Genomic DNA, 15,873 nt, shown 5'->3' with positions numbered 1-15,873 from the left:
TTGTCCTTAATCACTCTACTCTCACCACACTACATCAACACCCCTCTGTCCCTACATCTTCATCACACCAAGCTAAACTAACATTCCAAAACAAAGAATACATACCATGCTCTTTCTCCTGCTCACACTCTTTACCTTACTGCTATATGCATGCTAACATCCTACACTTCCCTATAAATACATGTCCATAGCCCCACACTATATTATACTAATACCATTCACATCTCACTCTTCTACCTTGACATCTCCTCCCAACTCTACAATCACACACCTACTGCATGCTTCCACTTCAAACATGTAGTTGTCAGCAGTACCACTAACCACTTCAGCAAACACCTTCACATACTCTCCAAACTGTCACACAAACATGCATGTATATTATCACAGATTCTCCATAGTGGTGATATACACTCCAGTCCTGGGCCACATACTGCACATCACACCATCATCCCTACCATTCCACCCCTTCCTCACATAAAAACTTTAGACCTTATCATTCTTAACATGAACCTTAGAAGCATTGTTAACAATACCACATACTTTCATGAAGTCATTGCACAATACTCACCAGACATTCTTATAGCAACAGAAACTTGGCTAAAACCCCATATAAGAGACACAGACATACTCCCACAAGGTTATTGTGTACACAGATTAGACAAGATCAGGAAGAAGGGAGCTAGGATTGCAATCTTCTACAAAGATAACCTAAGCATAGACTACCTACCCATCAAATATGCTTAAGATAACAACTTTGAAGTCCTAGCAACACGGCTCAGAATCAACCCAAAGAAAAATATTACCATAATTGCTATGTACATACCTTCCAACAATACTCCCACTGCCACTGAGGAACTCATAGCCTAGACAGCTTCAACCTACACCCACAAAACCATTATCACAGGTGACTTCAACTTAGACTAGAACACCTGCACTGAAGATAACCCCCTCCACCTTCATAAATTGACATGGTTTCTTCCAAACTATCAATTTTTCCACTCGAGTAGACAAACATAGTGTGACACTGCCCTCCCAGCTATCTGGAATCTTGTAAATAATTCTATGTCATTTGTGAATGTTAATATGATTCATATGCTTGTACAAATGTAAGAGAACTATATGTTATGTGTATATTAAACTACTAGTGCAGTAGTGTGTGCTGAACAGGGTTTGTACAGTACTGAGCTTCAAGGATGTGTCCTCAGTGTACCCTACTGGAAAAGAACATAAATGTATATAAACTATATGCCTGTGCAAATGTATGTTTTAATAGTAGAAGCCTGAACACACAGAGTTAACTTACAAAACTTCAAGAAAATAAGTTGCAGTTGTTTTATGGTTGTGTTATCTCTCAGTTTCAGTGAAACAGACACATTGTCTAGAGTTAGAGGTTTGTCTCTTGTCTGAAAAGAAAAATAATTGCTAGGTTTAAAATGTAAAGTGTTTTATTGTTTTACAACTTCCAGTTCTCAGCACACTTCTGAGAGATATGTACGTCTCAAGCAGAGATGTTAAAAAATTGTCAGTTTCTGTTAGCCTGGAAACTGAAGGCAGGTGACAAAGAGTGATGTCATCCAACCTGACCCAGCAAGCAATGTTTGACAGTAATTTAAGAACTCTTTCAGAGAGAGACTGTGGGCATTTTGTATCTTGTCTTGGACCTAGAAACATCCATTCAGCACTTCTGCCTGTGTGTTGCTCTGTAGGTAAGTTATTTAGGGCATAGTATCTTTTAGATATAGATAGGAATATAGTAAAGATTAGTTTAGATGTTTCCTGTATTTATTTGAGACTGTCCTGCAATGTTGTATTAAAATATTTCCTGCGATTCTGAACTCTGTAGTTACTGTGTTGATTAAGTAATGTCTTCTTCTTTTATTATTTATTATTAAATATATTTAAACCTATCTTTCTGGCTTATATTTGTGAGACTTATTTAAGCTCTTAGAGTACTTGCATATGTATTTGGTTGACACTGTACAGGCCACTCCTAAATAGTCTTGCTCTTGGTCACACTTGCCATTTGGATAATCATAACATTACACAATAGGACTGGTCACCCTTTGGGAAGGGCCTTAAGCTGATAAAGGGTTCTGGTGACAGTGATAACTACCTTATGATCTGGGCAAAAGGGGCATAGCTAGTAAACCTGTACCAGCCTGTACCAGGTGTGTGTTTGTGTATAAATAAAATCTCAAAGTGTGTGTGTGTGTGTGTGTGTGTGTGTGTGTGTGTGTGTGTGTGTGTGTGTGTGTGTGTGTGTGTGTGTGTGCGTGTGTGTGCATATGTGTGTGTGCCAGCTACTTGGGCAAGGAGATGAAGCACTGGTTGGGCAGAGAGAGTGTTGGGAGGACTTGGCTTGAAACCCTGGCTAAGGACTCAACTCTATAGCTGTGCCAGTGGGGAGTCTTATTGGGGATCTGGAGAAAGAGAGTGAAACCAGCCCCAGGCTGACTAGGATCTCTGTGTGCTCTTAAGGGAAATTGTACTATACTGTGTATGTACTTGTCATCCTCCCATTGTGTACATCCCTCACTGTTGCCAGTAGTAAGGATTGAGGCTCCTTGATTGCTAGGCCAATGCAAGGGTGTCACACAAAGCAAAAGGGAATCTATCTTAGATTGGTTACTTATTAACAGTACCACCCACAACTATCTCCCCGGATGCCTTCCAAATAATTTAAGTGACCATAGACCTACCTACTTAATCCATCATCAACTCAACCCACCCAGCTCCATAGTTTACAAAGTTGTATGAAATGCCAAACATTTCTCCAACAAAGCATTCTTAAACATGCTCAATAAATGTAACTGGACACCACTCCATCATCTCCAACTCGACCACACCGTAACATACTTCAATGACACATTTCTACCTATGCTAAATAGCTTAACATCAACTCCTACACATCATGTTAAAAATAAGAGATTGCCCTGGATATCAAAAGAAACCATTAGACTTCAAAAACTAAGGGACAAAACCTGGTTTCAATACCAGAAACAAAAGACAATAAAACTCTGTTAGCATACCAGCAGCTCTGCAATCAAACAAAAATAACTCAAACCAGACAAAAAAAAAACATATTATACATCTATGCAAAACAAATAAGAAAACAGTCCCAAAATGTTCTGGCAGGCAACTTGCTCCTCCATCAAGGTAAAGCCAAAACCCTAGAACCAACAACCAATAACCAAAGCATGAGTATTGCCTCACAAATCAACACTTATTTTATAAACACTGTTCTATCCTTCGTTACAGGGAACAATTACACACCACCATCTCTTCCATCCAATGTGGAAACTAACAGCTCCTCTTTTGACCTCAAACCTGTCCCAACTGACATCATAAGAACAATGCTGAAAAAACTGAAACCTTCATCCTTAGCATCTGACCAACTCTGCAATAAGTACCTCAAACCTTCAGCTGATGCCATAGCTCTGCATATCTCCAGTATGGTAAATAAGTCTGCAGAACAATATATCCCAAAATTATGGAAAATTTCCTATATCACCCTTCTACATAAAGGAGGAACATGAACAGAATTAAACAATTATAGACCCATAGCCATCCTTTCCACCAGTGTCAAAATTCTTGAAAAATGTATACACACTCAATTACTACAATACCTGCTATCACACAACCCTTTATCTCCCTCCCAACATGGTTTCAGACTGAAACACAACACCATCACAGCCCTAATTAATTTCTCTAACAACATCAGCCAACTCAGAAATTCAAACCAGCAATTAGCATCAATCTTCCTAGACATGTCAAAAGCATTTGACACTGTCTCCCTTCAGAAACTCCTTAATACTCTTGCCTCACTAAACCTATCAAAGACTTCCCTCTCATGCTTCCTAAGCTATCTTTCTGACAGACAACAAGCGGTATGATGGAAATCCTCTCAACACTTCTACCTGTCTCAGTTGGTGTCCCCCAAGGATCCATACTAGGGCCCCTTCTTTTCACCATCTTTTCTAATGATCTAGTCTCATCCACAACACATGCTAAAGTAGTTCAGTATGTGAACAATTAAATTTTAATCTGCTCAGCAGATACCATACCAGACCTCCAAATAGTAGCCCAACAAGCTTTTAATAATATCAAAACATATTAAAGTAAATCGCAAGTAATCCTCAACCCCAAAAAGACACAGTTAATGCTATTTACTTTTAGCAATCACCCACCATCCCTCCTTTCACCATTTTCTCAACAAACAACACAGTATTCCAACCAGCTGAGCATACAAAACTCCTCGGTGTGACAATCAACAACAAAGATTTGACCAACACACAGCCATCACAATTAAGAAAGTTCATGTTAAACTTTGTTCACTGTACAGAAGCAAGCCATTCCTCACTGACAATACCATACTAGCCATATCCAGAACCTTCTTCCTCTCTACACTCCTTTATGCTTTCCCCCCTCTTTACCAACTTAAAAAATTAGACTTAACCAGATTGGAAACTTGCTTCAACAAAATAGCCAGCTTCACAGCCAACCTTCCCCACCAATCCCACCATTGTATTACTCTACATAAATTAAATTGGTTCAAGGTAACTAACCTTCTTCTCTACCAACTTAAATTCAGGCACAATATCATCTTCCATCCTGACAATTGCCCTTCCCTCAAGGAACTTGTTGTTTCCTACTCATGCCCATGATGTCTAAGATCTGCAGACAGAAACTTGCTCACAGCAAACAAAATTAAAAACACTGATGGTGAAGCCCTATTCTCAAATTAAATAGCCAAATTATGGAACTCTCTACCCCACACCCTCAAAAACACACCTGAATCTATCAATTTCAAACTACTATTTGAACACCTATCCAAAAACTGGGATTACTCCTGAGCCAAACCTGACTGACAAGATATCTATAACTCTCTCACCATACTGTCCACTCGTTACCTCATTTTCTCTCTCTCTCCTTGGTGTTACTACTGCTCATAAAATATATATATATATATATATATATATATATATATATATATGGTTCTACCTGACTTCGTCGACAGCGCAGAAGACCGACATCGGAATCCGGAGCTCCAGAAGATCGAAAGCGAAGAAGACCGACGCGAATCGCGAGTGGCAGAACATCGACAATGCAGAAGACCGACACGACGGATGACAACACCAACGCCGAGGATGCCGACATGGGGAAAGGCTGTGTGAGTATGCGGTAGTGACGGACGTTAGGGTGCGAGGCAGGTAAGTGTGGAGATTGACGGTCTGTGGGGATAGGGGTGGGTTAAGTGAGTTAGGGTTAGGGAGCGATAGGGGTGGGTTAAGTGAGTTAGGGTTAGGAGCGATAGGGGTGGGTTAAGTGAGTTAGGGTTAGGGAGCGATAGGGGTGGGTTAAGTGAGTTAGGGTTAGGAGCGATAGGGGGTTAAGTGAGTTAGGGTTAGGGAGCGGGTAGGTAAGTGTGCGATAGTGACGGACCTTAGGGTTAGGTAAGGTTTAGTGTGGGCTTGTAAGGATTTTGGTGTGCTTGTGTTGTGTGTGTGGTTTGTGGAATGGGGATGTGTTTTGTTTTTAATAATTGTTATTGTGGTGTGTGCAGTGTATGGGGTTTCGTGTTTGTGTACCGTCGGTTATTTCGTTGTCGGTTATGTGTGGTTTCGTGTTTATGGACTGTCGAATATGTGGTGTCGGTGATGTGGTTGTCGGTGTTGTGTGGTTTCGACTATGTCAGGTAGAACCATATATATATATATATATATATAAAGAAAATCTCATTTGTTCATAACTATTATTTAATATGTACATAGTACTAGTTTTATTATTCTCACAGTAATCTTTACTGAAATGCTTGTGTGATTTTCTTTTTTGAACTTGTATCTACCAGAAAACAGGATTGGATACTTCTTTGTATAGACTAACTAGATGATGTGTATTCTGCATCTTACGATATGTATACTATTGTGCTATATAATTATTGTATTTTGCTTATATTTCTGTGGAGCTTTTCTCCCGAGATCTCCACTGAAAACAGGCTTTTGGCCCAGTCAGACTTTCCCAGTAAAAAAACATAAATAAATAAATAATAAATAATTCTGGCATGCTCTGGGTTCCAATCCATGTAGGGGAAACATATATCTCTACCAGTTACTTTGGTTAAATTCACCCATAGTGTTTTTGGAAGAACCATATTGCAATACTTTATATTAATGTTTATGTTGTGCATTGTTATGATTCACTGAGTTGGTCTTCGAATTTCTACGAATATGGCCATAATCCTAACCCTCAGCAGCTTTCTAAGAACAGGGTTTGTAGAGCAGCATCTGTTTGTTTAAGAAAAGCATGTGCTCTCTAGTAGCTCAGATTGTAAGGAGACAGGCCATCATGTCTACATTTTGATGTGCTGTGTGCTCATATACAGAGAGGGGGCACATATATCTGATACTGTTATCCTGCTTTAATAAACCCATACCATTTATTTAAAGAAGCATATTATACTTATTAATATTAACATATATTTTGAGCATAGTTGCAAATAACTCAAGTTATTCATCAAATTCCTAACCTCTTATCCATAACTTCTATTAATTTCTGTTATCACAGCCAAGTCATCTACTAACAAGTATGTACCTTCTAATTCTTGCCATTCTACCTGAATTTATCTAGATCTAAGCACTCAGACTGAGTGACTCCAGTCTGTGTTATAACAATCAAGTGCAGTATAACCAAATACTCTTACCTTTCTGAAGCCGATCTTCTAATTGTAAATGTATGCAAACTGTAAATGTTTAGTATGACATGTTTTAGTATTATATAAGTAACTCCGTTTGTTCACAAATTTCCAAATTGTGTGGTCTCTTATATCCAGTTGTATAAATATATAACCAAGTCATAAATGTAGAGCTTTTCTCCCCAGGTCTCCCCTGAAAATGGGTTATGTAACCCAGATGGACTATCCTAGTAAACAAATGTCAAATAATAAATAAATAAAATCAGCTATTTAACAGCAGGGGCAGTAAATCTTGCAAATCCTGTTATATGTCTGAGAAATTCTTTGGTTAATATTATACAGCTTTTTAGAAAGGTCTATTTTCTCATGCAATATTAATGTCAGTTGCAGAACAACATCATGCTCAAATTTTAAGGGAGTTGGATGGGCAGACTAACAGCTGAAATGTAGAACAGGGAAGATGTAAGTATGTTCCTAGTGATGGTCAGTTTTACAAATAATATCATGGTCCTCACGTATCCCTTACTGTGTCCATTGTGTACAGCAGCATGTATGGTTCTGTTCACAGAAGATCTGTGCTACATGACACTATCAGACTGCATGAGGAATGTATGGTCTCCATTACTGTTAATGTTATTGAACATAGTGCTGACATGAATGTAATTTTCCAACTGTTTAGCTACATAAGCAGCACATGTTCATACTTTACAATCCTAAACCAAGATCATTATTAGTAGACCATCCCTCATCTAGATGATGGTATAACATAAAGTCTTCACTGCACGCAAAATATATATATATTTGTTTTTTTTTAGTTAAGATGTGTTAGGCAGGCAGGTAGCTCTCAGGGTTTGAGTTTGGATGTAGGTTGTGGTTGCAGGTTTGAATCTCATGTCTTCCAATCTGTGTTCAAAGATGTTATCACCTGAATGTAAAAATATCAACTACAAATTGTGAGTATCTAATGTTCTTCATAAAAAAATGTCTATAAAATATCAACTACAAATTGTGAGTATCTAATGTTCTTCATAAAAAAATGTCTATAAACTGTGATGAAAAATGTATATCAGTGTTATCTGAGGAATACATCATTCATATATTCTCTTGTTTGATGTGAGGCAAGGAGGATCACAGTTGGAACAGAGCCATGTGCATTGAGCGGGTGCACAAGCTTAAAGATCAATGGAGGGAGAGAGAGGTACATTATTTTACCTGTTTTATGAACTAAACTAAAATGCATCTGCTACTGTTTGCAGGCCTGTATTTTTCACAATAACATGTATTGATTAGAATGCAGCAATACCTATCATGCATCAGTAAGGTAAGTGAAATCATCACATGGTAGTTGTGCTTACAACTGTGATTAAAATGGCATGACATCTAAGTCCAAGGAAGTCATTGTTTCACTGTATTCGGCATTTATCAGACCGATCATTGAGTACAACGCCCCCTTTGTTATGGACCTAACCAGGCAAATCCAACAACTGGAACATCCACAGAGATTCCTCACTAAAAGAATACAGGGCATAAGTAATATGTCCTATGCAAACTGCCTCAAGGCCCTATCCCTGTATTCTGTCTCCTACAAACTTTTGAGGGGGAGATCTTTGTCTGGCATACAGTGCATTGTCATACCCCACTCTGATGGATTTCCTGTATATCCACAAAACAAACAGTACCAGAATTACCCATTCTAAAGACTTAAACCTTGCCTGTGATATAAATAGGACCTGCTGGAGAGATAGGTATGTATCCCAGAGACTAGCCCGTCTATGGAACAGGCTCCCCATCCATGTGAAGCAGAGTTCCTCCCTAACCCAATTCAAGTGCAACTTGGACAATTGGATGGGAAAATGGAAATTCATTCCTGGTTTTGCACCTATGTCTTTAATGCAAACAGGTAACCTGTAAATGTTTCATCTCCCAGGCCCATGCTTACACTTATTAAGTGTATCAGAACTTGTCAGAGATTTGGGATGCATGGCTAGGCTTAAAAGGCCCTTGTGGTTGTTAGCCTAGAAAATACCTATGAACCTATGAACTTATAAAATCTATAAATGTTGATATTTTATGTATTATTTACCAATTGCTTTAGCAAACATTTTTTTACTGTACCCCACAACCTAAATAACAGCTTGGTTGATGTATCTGTCACATATTTTTATAGATGGCTGTTTTGCATACACGTTTAAATGATTTGACTGGTGGTATGATGCATGGCTTTGATAGACTTGTATGTCTGGTTGTGTTTTCCACTAATCGATCTGCTGTGTATTGCCTACCTATTCACAGAGTGACTGGTTGTCTGCTGTGTCAGTGTTTGTACTACTGTTTGCAGAGTGTGTGGCTTGCCCTTCAGTTCAACATTGATATTGCATCTGACTCAAACACCTTGGGTGTTTTTGTAAAAACACTAGGTTTATTAACATTTGAACAGATAGCTATCTGATTGCAGCACTTCATATTCAGCACACCCTGCATGTCAACATTCTTATAGTTTCTGTCTTGAACCCCTTGAGTGTTTTTGTGGGAGTATAGTTATAGGTTAGGTTTACTGACACTTGAGCAGATACCCATTTTATTGCAGCAGTTTAGTATCCATAAGCATATTCCCAATGTTTTGATTTTTCAAGCTACTGATTGCTAATTGTTTTTGGTAGGGAATGCATACAGTTGTACACATACAATACTGTTAGTAACATAGACTGATTATATCACATTGTTTTTACTGTTGTACTAATTATATTAATGTGTGTTCAGACAATTATCGTGCTGCCTGTCTCAGATGTTTGTCATATGGCTTGGCTATTGTCAACGATATTATCATATCACTTTCTCCTCATTTTAACAATTACACTTTGCGGCTGCTCATACAAATCATTGAATGCAGACAGTACAATCTCTTGATTTGAGCATTCATGCATTCTTACAAAGCTGATGACCCATGTGGGTGTGTCTAAGTATATATAATTATTCAGAAAAGAATACTGATGTCCTTTTATGAATAGGACATATAAGGCCATATGTAACTCTGTCCATAATGGACACATGTTAGTCCTTGTGTAAATTGTCATCAAAATCATATTCTTTTGTGTTATTATATTTGTGGGGCTGTTCTGCATGATATACATTTGCTTTTCTTTTCTGTTGTGTTTTGCAAATAATCTTTATAGGGCATGGGACCCTTGGACATTCTCCGATCCAAAGACAGTGATGACCACATGCAAGGCCACTACCAGAGTCTTCCGAAGATGATGGTGATGATGATGATGGCAATGATGCCATGTGACGTGGACCTGTCCCTGCCTGAGTCATCCTGCCTGCACCCTGGAGGAGACATCAACACAACTGTAATCAAGATGATAATAGGGAGGAGATAGAAGAGGCCATGACCAATGTGTTCCAAACACAGATGAGGGACATGATGGGGTCCTTCTTTGAGGATATGGCACAGGCTATGCGGGATTTGTTCAGTGTGATAACCCATTAGATCATTTGTATGTATGAGCCCAATCAGCTTGGTGCCTCCAGTCTGTAAGTATTTGTCTGTCTGCTCCACTTGTGTTATGCTGCCAACATGGTGATTGCCATTTCATTGACTGTACTGTATATGCACACTTGTGCATGCATGACATGTATCTGTCATGCATATGTGTTATTGCTGTGTGACATTTACTTCAGTTTCAGTGTGTGCATGACTCACATTAACACATTGCACTTTCTACACACATTCAAGTGTCCATGCATTGTGGCAATTAACCTGCAGATAGTGCTGGAAGAGGCAGCCTGTAAGCATGTGTGTTCTATAGCAACTGACAGGCAATATGTTGTCCATACTCCATCACTAACAGTGTGATATACCTTGGATTTCTCTTTTGGCATATCAGATATGTGCAACATATAGACATGTCATTCCACATAATTTTTGGATGACATTTGTCATGATGTCCCACTGTCATGATGTGGTGTTGCATGTCATGCGTTGGCAATACTGATGTCATGTGAGATCATATACAGGTATATCCTCTCTATGTGCAGTCCTCCTTTTCTGACTGCATCAAACAACAATGTAACATTAATCTGTACACAATGTTACAGATAGCACATTCCTTAATAGTACATTATGCCTTGTTTGTTGTAAGTAGCATTTCCAGACCAGTTATGTACTGACATCAGTGTACACCTCCCAGAAATAGTTGTACACATTAAATAACTATAAGTGTGTGTGCACATAGATGGATACATAATGACACACAAATGTACCTTTGATGTGAGCATTCATTCAGCTACTGTTGATGTGCTGCAATGATGCTCACAGCAGTGTCATCTGCTCTATAATTAGCAGAGTAGTCGACATACAATTTTTAGTTTATGCAGATGATTTAATGCTTGTTTCTTACAATAACAGTTATTGTCATATTTATTTCATAGAAGGGAAAAGACTTTAGGGAAAGTAGGATTACAAATTAATAAGAAACATGTAAAGAGTTTGGGACAGACTTTAGGGAAACAAGTCTAGAATCTACTGTATTGGAAATACAAGCATTAGGCTTTACTTTTGGTGGACAAGAACGTGGTCAGAGTCAGTGGGAAGGTATGATTTCAAAAATGAAGGACTCAGGATTTGTAAAACCTTCAAAATGTCATTTAGAAAGAAACTTTATTTAATAAATGGGACATTTATGGGACAAGCAAGTTATGTTAGGTTGTCTGCAACCTCTGTCATCCTCAACACTTTGGCGCTGGCCTGTTGTTTTGAACATCCTGAAATGAGAGAAGGACAAACTTGAGGGGAACCAATACTAATGGAGACTAAGTTATGTGTAGCACTTAGAATTTTAGCTACAGGAGCCTTTCAGAGACCAACAGGGGACATGCTGGAGGCGTCACAGGCATCAGCATCCAGGATCCTCCATCAATTTCTGAATGCTATGCAGCAACATGCCAGAGAGTACCTATAGTAGCACACTATCCTGAAGTCCTGGGTGCCATAGACTGTACACATTTAGAAATCAAAGCACCACTAAAGGAACAGGGAAGAGTGTACATAAATAGAAAGGACTACCCCTCCATTAACTGCCAGATTGTGTATAACACTAGCGGAATCATCCTGAATGTGTGTGTGCTGGCAACCCAGGCAGTTACCATGACTCACATATCTGGCACAACTCTCAACTGTATGGTCATTTACTGGGGGATGCAAATTATGCACTGGAATCATGGCTGATGATGCCCATCAGAAATGCACACACACCAACTGAAGAATTCTATAATGAGGCACACACTCAAAAAGAAATATAGAGCTTATGTCTGGGCTGCTGAAGCAATGGTTCTGGTGCCTAGCTACATCTGGGAGAACCCTGCAGTACAAGCCCCATAGATGTGCTGAAATATTCACTGTCTGTGTCATACTTCACACCATTATCCTGTGAAAACAGTTTCAGCAAGAACAGCAAGGGGAAGGGCCACACATCTCACCACTACTGGCAAGGTCACCATAGCCACATGCAGGTGAGGAGTCAGAGGGGGAGCCATCAGCCACTGTGGGTGTAGGCAGATGTAGATGTGCAGAATATGGCCTCGCACTGGCCAAGATGCAATAGATAGCACACATGCTCACCACCTAAGGGGCTGCAACCTTCATCCTATGCACATACATAGTATAACATTGATGCTAAGCAATACTCACAACCTTTACTTACCCATGTAATGGCTGTGTACTGCTAGCATCAGACAGAGTCATCCCTAAACTAAAACTCGTGCAACTGTTGGATTTCCAAGGTAAGTGCTGAACCTGGAATAGAAAAATAATTGTCTACGAATACAAATGAATGGCATAACCTTGCATACTGTTACTTGGTAATGTAAGTAAATATAAGATGGGTGATTTTTAGAGCAATTACATCAAGATGTGACAGCTGTGACTTATATGAATACATTTGCCCTCTTTTAACTAATAGGTCTTATGTCTAAAGTGTACAGATTTTCACCCAATGTCCAGAGTTTGGCCTCATATGTTTGTAATGGCAAATCATTAAAGACTGAAGTTAAAAAATAATGACACGCATTTCAGTTTCAGACTTCATATCTCTCAGAAAAAAACATAAAAATAATAATGCAAAACCCGATATTCCATCAACTAAGTTTGTAAGATCACAGTGTTTAAAAACTCTCCCCATTGTTGGGCCTTTGTCACACTTTTTTATGGCTTGGTCCAGTTATGTTGGTGTAACGGTTTGAGAGAGATGTACATATTACAAAAACCTGTAAGAAAGCATTACAATTTGCAAAACATCATTACAAATACAATATATAAGCACTAAGTCAGCTATGCACCCTGAACATCAGATAAAAGACCTATGTATCCCTGAACCAAAAGATATAAAACAAATATATGACACAGTTAACATTATTTGCACAGGGTGTTGTGGGGGGGGGGGCAGGAGGCCTAATCTGACACAAAAGGTAGTGAGTGCATGTGAGTAAGAAAGAGAAACAGGCAAATATTTGGTTAAAGTATCAAATGGCCAGTGAGATAGAATGAGCTTTAAGCCTCACGACTGACACTAGTAACTATGTGTGTGTGGTGTCAGTATGGGCACTCCAGGTGAAACTGGTGTGTGAGTGCCAGAACACAGCCAAGCTCTGTGCTAGCTCTATGTCCTGGTATTCTGGACAGGTGTGAGCTATGCATGATAGAAGTGACAATTCATTATCGTCATCCTCGTCCCCAAGAAGTGGCTCTGACAGGAGGTGCACTGGCACATCCATGCCAATGGTGAGACGCACTGTTAACACCTGAACATGACTGATGTCTGCCGGATGAGTTCTCCTCATGAGTACACCCAGGACCACAACCTCATTATCTGCCACTTCTGGGTGTGGACAGCTCAACCACTGGTGGAGCAGTAGAAGGAGTGCCACTACAGGAGAGTGATCAGGCATGGTCACATTGGCTAACAATAGATGATGTGGCTGACCTAAACCCACATGGATCCCATCCCGCTACCAGTAGACATTCCATCACAGACACTGCCCATTCCAACATGTCATTCATCAGATCCATTAAATTGGCAACCTGATGGAAGCAGTCAACCATGTCAACCTATGCCACATCTACAACATTTCCTCAGAGGCCTTATTGGAATGTGCCTGAACCTTCATGATAGCCCTAAACATATGTTGAGTGGCATGGAAAGACATATCAAGATCAGGTGGAGGATGGACAGCAGGCCTCCTCCAAACACCCCTAACAACTCTGCTATTTGGCACCTCACCCACACTTTGGCTACAGATGGAGTCAACAGGTACTGAAGCCGCAGTAACCACACTACTCTGATCAAGCATGTCAACCTCCACCTTTTCAATATCTGAGGGCTCACTGGAATGAGCATAGGTCTACAGGCTGTGTCTGAAGGAATTACAGAGGATGGCTGAATGTCAACCTCAGTATTTGCACCCCCTGACTGTTCCTGTTTATGGCCACCATCATCATGAGAGTCTGACGATGCTCTGACATCAGGTGGTAAGAGTCCTACACTTCCACTGTGAAGAACACCTGAGATAATAAGCAACAAACATAGGAAAGAAATTAATAGCTACACTACTACAGTTTAATATATGCTAGCAAAGTAACACTGGTGCTACTATCACAGACGGTACAACAATACACAGATAGTCCTGACAGCCACCTCACACATATGGATAAATGCATATTTCTGTCAATGGCTCATCAGTACCGAAATAAAAAATGTTTGGCTTATCATGTGCAAATGACTCCACACTTGCTAGGGAGGATGGTACTGGAATAATTTAAAGGAACACTCCGGGCTCAGTCACAATTTTACTCAAGCACAAGTCTACTTCTTTCTCTATAAACTGATTCCAGCCATCAGCAATTACCAAAATGCATGAAGAAGTTTGTCATTTGTACATTTCTGCCTTTCCCTAGCATAGGGCAGGAAAGCCCATCCCCCGTTCTTTGCTATCGCATTCTTTCTGGTCTAATTGGTCTCCACCTTGCTGACGTACCTTCGACACAGTCAAAGCAGTAGTTCCCTCTCCAGCTGATCCTCCCACACTGTGACATCACCATTATCTAGGTCAGCCCTTATCAGTTATTATAAATTACAGTGTAACTTGTTGTGGAACTCTATTCCATTCACTGTTTCAGTCCGGAGTAAAAACAGCATCGGATCAAGTCTCTTCTCTAGCAAAATTGCAAGCCAAGTCCCTTGGGAATGTTTTACTTTTGCTTAAAGATTTTTCGGTAAGTTCCTTTAATGATTTATAATGCATATAAATTTCTGCCGCAAAAGCATTCATTTATTTTTCTTTTCTTTTTCTGCTGATGTTCCATTACATTGCCCTTCAAATCTATTTGTAGTCCTTCGTTGTGAAATCCATGCTGTACGATATCAGTCTCCTAAAAATGCCTCTCATCGGTTTAAAATCTGTATACTGCTGTAACGTTACTTCCTTTCCCTCGCCTCACACATAGCCAGTATGCATTCTCACAGTGTAATGTGTCCTTAATCAGTGCCCCCACTCCTCTGCATTTAATATAATTTTAATGCAAAAAAAATGAAGCTATTTCAGCATTTATAACTTTTTTTTTTTCGGAAATCAAATTGCCTTTCCCACAGGGGCGGCCCGTGCTATTGGGCTGATGGACTGCAGCCCCCTCAACTGTAAAAGAAAGAAAAAATAAAAAAATAAAAATAAAAATAAAATTAATAAAATCTTGGACTTTCGCGCATGCGCACTAGTCCGGACTGCTGCTGAGACAGTCTGGAGCATGCGCAGATTGTCTCAGCAGCAGTCCTGACTGGGAAACATGAAGAACAAAGCTCCCAGAAGTCTATGCAGTTTTAAACTGCATAGGCTGTCCTGGAACTCGCTGGAAAAACACGTCAGGGTCGGACTGCAATGTCAGCAGTCTGGAATTCATCAGGCAGGGTCTGGTGTGGATTGAAGTTTGCTGCAGTCTCGTCAGGGGAAGATCTCATGACGGGTGGGGATTTGCACAGGTTTCGTAGCTTACTTGGGATTTATGGTGGTTTGCTACAGGGATTTGGAAGACCTACTGCAGGTAAGTGTGTGGACAGGGATGTATGGTGGTTTGCTACAAGAGTGTGTGTGTGTGTGTGTAAATGCCCCAGGTGCAATATACTGGTGGTTAG

The sequence above is a fragment of the Protopterus annectens genome, chromosome 7.part1 (assembly GCF_019279795.1).
Source record: "Protopterus annectens isolate FY-2018-M chromosome 7.part1, PAN1.0, whole genome shotgun sequence".
Classification (NCBI taxonomy): Eukaryota; Metazoa; Chordata; order Ceratodontiformes; family Protopteridae; genus Protopterus; species Protopterus annectens.
The sequence above is the reverse complement of the archived record's forward strand: the minus strand, read 5'-3'. Positions refer to the sequence as shown.